The following is a 6,791-nucleotide window of genomic DNA, read 5'->3' as shown; positions in this document are numbered from 1 at the left end:
CTGCTGCTCAGCCTGGCACACAGAGGCAGCTGATGGTGCTCCCAGCACTGACTCCCTCCCACACAGGCTCTGCAGGGCCATGGAGTGGGCTCAGAGGTGCCTGCCTTGTTCCAGGGTTGCCAGAGAGGCTTGGGACTGCCCTGGATCCTCCTGGGGAAGTTCCCTGAGGGTCAGAGGAGTCAGTGCCCAGACTCCTTTCCCTGGGCCTGCTGTGTCCCCCGGCTGCATAGCTCTCCTGACTCACACCAGACATTCAGTCCTTGATCTGGGGTGACCCCACCCTGGTCAGACCTGTGCCCAGTGAGCTCCACTCCCTGCTGGTCCCTGGCACACACTATCCCTGCAGGTCCCCTGTGTTCTCCTGGCAGCTCCCAAGGCCTTCCAGACAAACATTCCCCAGCCATCAGCCCTGGCACAAGCTGCAGAGCCCCAGGAAGGTTCAGCACAGACCAGTCAGCATCGGATGGGCACTGACCACCAAAAAGCAAAACCTGACCTAGACTTGAGTCCCCTGAAGGCCATGGTGAGACCCCTATTTCATCCCACTTAGCTCTGGGAGAACAAGGAACACAAGGAGTCTCTTGAGAGTCCTGAAAGTGACTGTGGAGAGGAACAAAGCCTTCCTGCTCTGTGCTCAGGAGATGCCCTTTGCTGGTGGAGCTGCTGTGCTGGAGCCCAGCTGTGTCTCAGCAGTCCCATGGCCTGTCCCTGCCTGAGGTCACAGCACAGACATGCAGCAGGACAGTAACCAAGCTACCAGGAGCTTTTTATGAAGAAATGCTATAATGTTTTTTATAAAAATCATTATAAAACTAGAAAACTAATAAGGTCCCTCCCAATGAAAAATGGACAAATAGGGAAAAAAACAGCTGAGATTGTAAAAAGTTACATTCTGAAGGTTCTGAGCAGAAAAAAGAGAGTTTATTGTTTCTGAAAAGATACAATCACCACTTTCCTCAAGGCATCCTTGAGCTCCTGGTTCCTCAGGCGGTAGATAAGGTTGTTCAGTGCTGGAATCACTACTCAGTACAGAACAGAGACTGACAGATCCAGGGATGGAGAAGAAACAGAGGGGAGCTTCAGGTATGCAAATGTAGCAGTACTGATAAACAGAGAGACCACAGCCAAGTGAGGGAGGCAGGTGGAAAAGGCTTTGTGCCGTCCCTGCTCAGAGAGGATCCTCAGCACGGCCCTGAAGATCTGCACATAGGAGAAAACAATGAACACAAAACATTCCAAGTCCTAAACAGATGGAAAACACAAGATGCCCAAGTTCCCTGAGGTAGAACTATGAGCAGGAGAGCTTGAGGATCTGGGGGATTTCACAGAAGAATTGTCCCAGGGCATTGCCATGGCACAGGGGCAGGGAAAATGTATTGGCTGTGAGTAGCAGAGCATTGAGAAAGCCACAGGCCCAGGCAGCTGCTGCCATGTGGGCACAAGCTCTGCTGCCCAGGAGGGTCCCATAGTGCCAAGATTTGCAGATGGACATGTAGCGGTCATAGCACATGATGGTCAGGAGGGAAAACTCTGTTGCTGTGCAGAAAACAAAAACAAAAAGAGCTGTGCAGCACATCCTGCATAGGAGATGGTCCTGGTGTCCCAGAAAGAATTGTGCATGGCTTTGGGGACAGTGGTGCAGATGGAACCCAGGTCGCTGAGGGCCAGGTTGAGCAGGAAGAAGAACATGGGCGTGTGCAGGTGCTGGCCGCAGGCTACGGCGCTGATGATGAGGCCGTTGCCCAGGAGAGCAGTCAGGGAGATGCCCAGCAAGAGGCAGAAGTGCAGGAGCTGCAGCTGCTGTGTGTCTGCCAATGCCAGCGGGAAGAAGTACCTGATGGAGCTGCTGTTGGACATTTGCTGTGGCTGCGCATGGGGACCTGTTCATGGAGAAAAGGACAGTGAAGAGGACAGTTAGGGGAGAGACCTGTAACCAAAATCAAAGCCATTTCCCATACCCCCTCCTCTGGAACACACATGGACATGCTTTTGTGTTTGAGTTCTGAGATTTTCTTTTTAAGTTTCCTCCATGTCTCCCTGGGTATTCTTGGATACCAGAAACCCTCAGCATTTCTGCTGCCCTCTGGTAGAACAGTTCCCTGAGGCAAGATTAAGAGTGGAGACTGAGGGAAGATGATCTGTCACTTCATTCTGATTGGATTTTCTCTGAGCTTTCACTTGTCTCAAATGAAGAATGTTGACACTCCTGAGTTTCTCTTAAAAACCCCCAGGTACTGCAGGGAGCAGATGGATCCACCATAGCCTAGCTCCACATTTGTAGCCAAGGACTCACGTTGCTCATTTCATCAACCCAACAGCATTTTCAGTGTCAGAACACCTCTGCCTTTCCCCATGAATCTTATAACTCAGGGATGCTCCAGGACAGGTTTGCATCCTGGATTGAAGCTCCCAGCTTGGACTGAAATCTCACAGGGACTTCCAGGTGTCCTTATGATGGCATTGGATTTAGGGAGATGCAGCTCCTTCCCTGGCTGCACTGACAGCATTGCCCAGAGCCTGGCGCTGGGGACAGCATCACCCTGAGCCAGCTGTGCCCCCTCCCAGAGCCCCCAGGGCCGGGCAGCTGCTCCCAGCCCTGTGCTCTGCAGAGAGAACTGGGCCCAGGGCCGCAGAGCTGCCCCACGGCTCTGCTGCAGCTCTGCCTGCACAGGAGGGGCTTCACACCTTGGAGCCCCAGCCCTGAGGGCAGAGGCTTGGCTGGGGGACAGGAGGGAGGGGGCTTATTCAGAGGGAGGGGCTGCTGTGGGCATTTCTAAACTCTCCATGCCACAACATTTCTGTGTTTGTTTTCTCTCTTTCCCCAATCTTCTTTCTGCTTCCTGGAGATTTTCCTCCTGCAGGTGTTTCCCTGTGCCTGATCTCTCCCTGCCAGCACTCACAGACCCCAAATCTCTGTGCACTCTCCTTGGCCCGACAGAACCCTGCCTGTTTGCAGGGCACTGGCTGGGGCAGGTTTGCAGCTTGGAGAAAGGACAGCTCAGACTGAGCCTGATGGGTCCAGCAAAGGTGATGCTGCTTCTGTCCATGGGCAGAGTGGCTGAAAGCACATTAGGGATCTCCTAGTGATCACTAAAAGTAACAGTTCAGATGTCTCAGGCACTTGTGAAGAGCCATAATCAACCTTTACTATTTATCTCCCCCTCCCTGCCATTCTCCAATAGTAGAAAACTGAACACAAAGTCTAAGGTAATTTCCTCATTTTTAACAAAATCCTTGTCTTGGAAATATCCTATGACTGATATACCCCTCAGCATGTGAAACCTTCACGAGCACTTCGCTTCCCCTGCACCAGAAATAGTCAGAGTTGTACTCAGAGTCTGTAGGCATTGGGATGTTCCAGCTTTAGAAGATCACTCCAGGACCTGTAGCTGCATTGTCCTGCAGCCAGAGGTTCCTTTGCCAAGGGCTGTCAGTGATTCTCCCCCAGGCACTTCTCAGCTCCTTCCCAGCCCTGACTGACTGAAGCTCTCTGTGCCTCTGTGCTGTGCCTGGGGTGGCTGCAGGCAGTGCCCCAGCCCTGCTGGGCTGGCAGAAGAGCTGCTCATCAAGAGAAATGTGCTTTTGAAGCTCTTCTTGGTTACCAGGAGCTGCCTCTGTGCAGGAGCCTGGCCCAGCTCAGCAGCACAGACACAGCACAAGGGCTTTAATGACCCTCTGGGGCTTTGTGCTGAGGCCCTGAACATCAGTCCCTGAGAGGGAGCTGAAGAAACCTCGCAAGAACTCCAAGTCAGAATCCAACTCCAAAGTTTCTTTGACTTTTAAAGGGTCTCACTGAGAGATGCAGCCGTGCGTGTCCGAAAGCCCCTTTTCAGGGCGGCCTTGCTGAGCCCAATGGCACCTGAGCTGCAGTGGTGAGGGCACTCTCTCCACTTCGGTGTGACGGAGAGTGCACACTTTCTAGGACCCTTGGCTAGCTACAGCAGAAGCGAGGAAAAACGTGGACTCTGTCTTCTGGGATAACCGGGTTTGTTGAGGAGCAGGGAGATGGAAAGTTGAGGGGAGCCAGAAGGCAGAGACACGGTTAACAGGGTGACAGCAACTTATAAAGGGAGGTGGGTACAAAGGTGGAACCTGGTCTCTAACCAATAGAGGACCAGGGGGTAGTGGGTAAAGGGATACAGACAACTTAACTCATCCAGTCCGGGGTATCTTGGGGAGGGGCCCCGGCCCCTGAACCAATCACTCAATGCCCTAGAGAGAAGCTTCTCGACGAAAGGGTCGGGTCACCGAGTGATGGGCAGGGCACCGAGGAGGGATAGAACAAAGGATATAGTGGTTGCTGGGGCAACTGGGGAGGAGATAGGGAAACGGAGAGGGGCTCAAGGGAGGAGGCAACACGGCAGAACCACTCTTAACGTAAGGGGAGAATGGAACATACCAACTTACAAAGCATAACTTAATTCAACTGCAACTGATTAGGAACACAACTCAACAGAGGGACATGACTGAGAAAGTGTCCCCAGGCCCCAGCCAGAGCAAGGAACTGGAGGCAGTGATGGCAGGTGGGGACAAAGAGAAGCCAAACCTTGGTGCCCTGGGGCACAGCAGCAGGGTCTGTGCCACCAAGACCTGGGAGGAAACACCTTGTCCTGAGGCCCTGGGGCCTCCTGGCACAGCCCCAGCCAGGCTGGGCACTGTCAGCCCCTTGTCCTGCCCTCAGCATCCCCCCATAGCCCACATCCCAGTGGCCTCAAGGATCTACTGGAAGGAGTCCCTGGGGCCTTGCTCAGGAATGGCCCTGGGGGGGGCTCCTTACTGCTCCCAGGAAGTGCAAGTTTTCAAAGGACTTTGTGTTTTACTTTTGCCTTGGAGTCTCTGAGAGGTTTGTGCAATCATGGTCTCCAATTATCTGCTGTAATCGGTCCCTAGAGAGGCTTTGTTAGTAACAACACTCATTGGGCTCATTATTGCTTCAAGGTACTTCAGTTATTTTAAGTTACTTGGTGATTCTGTATCTGTATTCTGTGTTTCTGTCTGTATCTTTTAATACAGACTCTATGAGAGGTTTGTGCAATCATGGCCCCAATTATCTGTGTTAATTAGTCCCTTGAGAGCTTTGTACTGACACTCAGTTTGGCTCATTAATGCTTTGAGATACTCAAGGTGTTCAATTTACTTTGGATTTTTCATTCCACAGTGTCTCTGAGAGGTTTTTGTGCCATCCTGGCCTCCAATTCTCTCCTCCAAGGAGTCCATGAGAAGCCTGTGTTGGGGATGGACCTCAGTGGGATCTATTAATGCTTTGAGACACTTTGGGTGTTTCCTCTGACTTGGACTCCTGGAAAGTTTTGTGCAATCTCCTCTCAGGGCCTGAGGTTCAAGGGCTCAGCTCCAAATGCACCATAGGGCTCATTAGGATCAAACAAGTCCTAACAAACCATGGTGCTGCCCTGATTTCCCTCTGGTATTGAGCAGTTCATTTGGAAGGTTTCCTGCTGGAGAAATATTTCAAAGGCTTTCTAGGAAATATATGTTCCTATTTTAAAGGGTGTATTTTATTACTTTTCTTATTACACAAGAGGTGATTGCAGCATTCTATGATGGATACTGACCCAGGGACGCTTTTGAGGAGTTCTGGCCTGGTCAGAGAAGCTGTGCCTTGAGGATGGACCAGTGTGGATGACCTTGATCCACATTCCCCAGCCCCATCCTTGTCTCTCCTCACTCACCTGGGACCTGATTTGCTTGGAGAACTGGCTGAACCCAACCAAAGAGGGATTTTGCCTTTTTAATTTTTTGAAGCAATCTAAATCTCCTGAGGCCCCCATTGAAAACACCCTCCTCAAGTGTGTGCCAAGCCCAAGGTGCCAGCAAGACCACTGCAGACCTGCCCTGGGTCGGCTGTGAGGATGGATCATCATCCCAGCCTGCACTGGGCCATTGAAAGGGGCTGTTGCCATGGACACTGCACTGACCCCACTGCTGCGTTTGGGTGCCATGGCAACCCTCATCAGTTCAAGTTTCCTTGGAAACCACCCCAAGGAGCCATTTCTGCAGCCAGATTCCATGGCCACTTGCGTGCAGAGCTGTTGCTGTCCTTGGCTGCCACAGCAACCCTCAGGACAAAGCAGTGCCAGGGCTGTTCCAGGTAGAATTGCAGTGACACTCATTGGTGCCACCAGGTGCCATGGCAACGGCCACAGGGACCCATTCCTTAGTTTGGTGCCACAGCAACCAAGGCCTGGACCTGTTGTGATGGTTGGTTGCCATGGAAACCTGCCCTGGCAGGCTGGTGTCACTTCCCAGGGCCAGAGGGGATCCCTGGCTGGGGGCTTGTGCCATGGCCACCTGCCCTGTGCCGCGCTGGCCACTCAGGCACCAGGAACCAGCAGCAAAAGGCACTGCCAGGGCCAAAGGCCAGGTCAGCCAGACAGAAAGGGGCAGTGCTGGCACTGTTTCCATGGCAACCCTCACTGGGGGGTGACACCTGGGTCACCTGTCCTGGCAGTTGCCATGGAAAGCCCTGGCAGGGACTGAGGGCACAGACATTGGCACTGACACTGCTGGGCCAGGTGCTGAGCACAGGGCTGAGCATGCAGAGATGGTTTTGTTCTTGCTGAGCTCACACTGAGCCAAGGCCTGTCCTCCAGCCACGCTAGGGAGGGGCTGTGAGGGAGGTTGGGAGGGGACACAGCCAGGACAGGTGACCCCAACTGACCCCAGGGATATACCAGACCATAGGACATCATGCACAGTGTATGAAGTGAGGGGAGCAAAGAGGAAGGGGGATATTTGGAGTGATGGCTTTTGTCTCCCCATCCTCCCCAGGG

The 6,791-nt window shown here is 52.9% G+C and overlaps 1 long non-coding RNA gene across 1 annotated transcript; it reads right to left on the bottom strand.

The window, feature by feature from the left end:
* Positions 1–891: 891 nt before the first annotated feature.
* LOC135298464 (uncharacterized) lies at positions 892–6,260 on the bottom strand. Its single transcript, XR_010360440.1, has 3 exons — positions 5,691–6,260; positions 1,835–1,880; positions 892–1,200 (listed from the first exon to the last, which is right to left on the bottom strand). It is a non-coding gene; the product is annotated as an uncharacterized LOC135298464 (long non-coding RNA).
* Positions 6,261–6,791: the final 531 nt, after the last annotated feature.

The sequence above is a fragment of the Passer domesticus genome, chromosome 4 (assembly GCF_036417665.1).
Source record: "Passer domesticus isolate bPasDom1 chromosome 4, bPasDom1.hap1, whole genome shotgun sequence".
Taxonomy (NCBI): Eukaryota; Metazoa; Chordata; class Aves; order Passeriformes; family Passeridae; genus Passer; species Passer domesticus.
The sequence above is the reverse complement of the archived record's forward strand: the minus strand, read 5'-3'. Positions and strand labels throughout refer to the sequence as shown.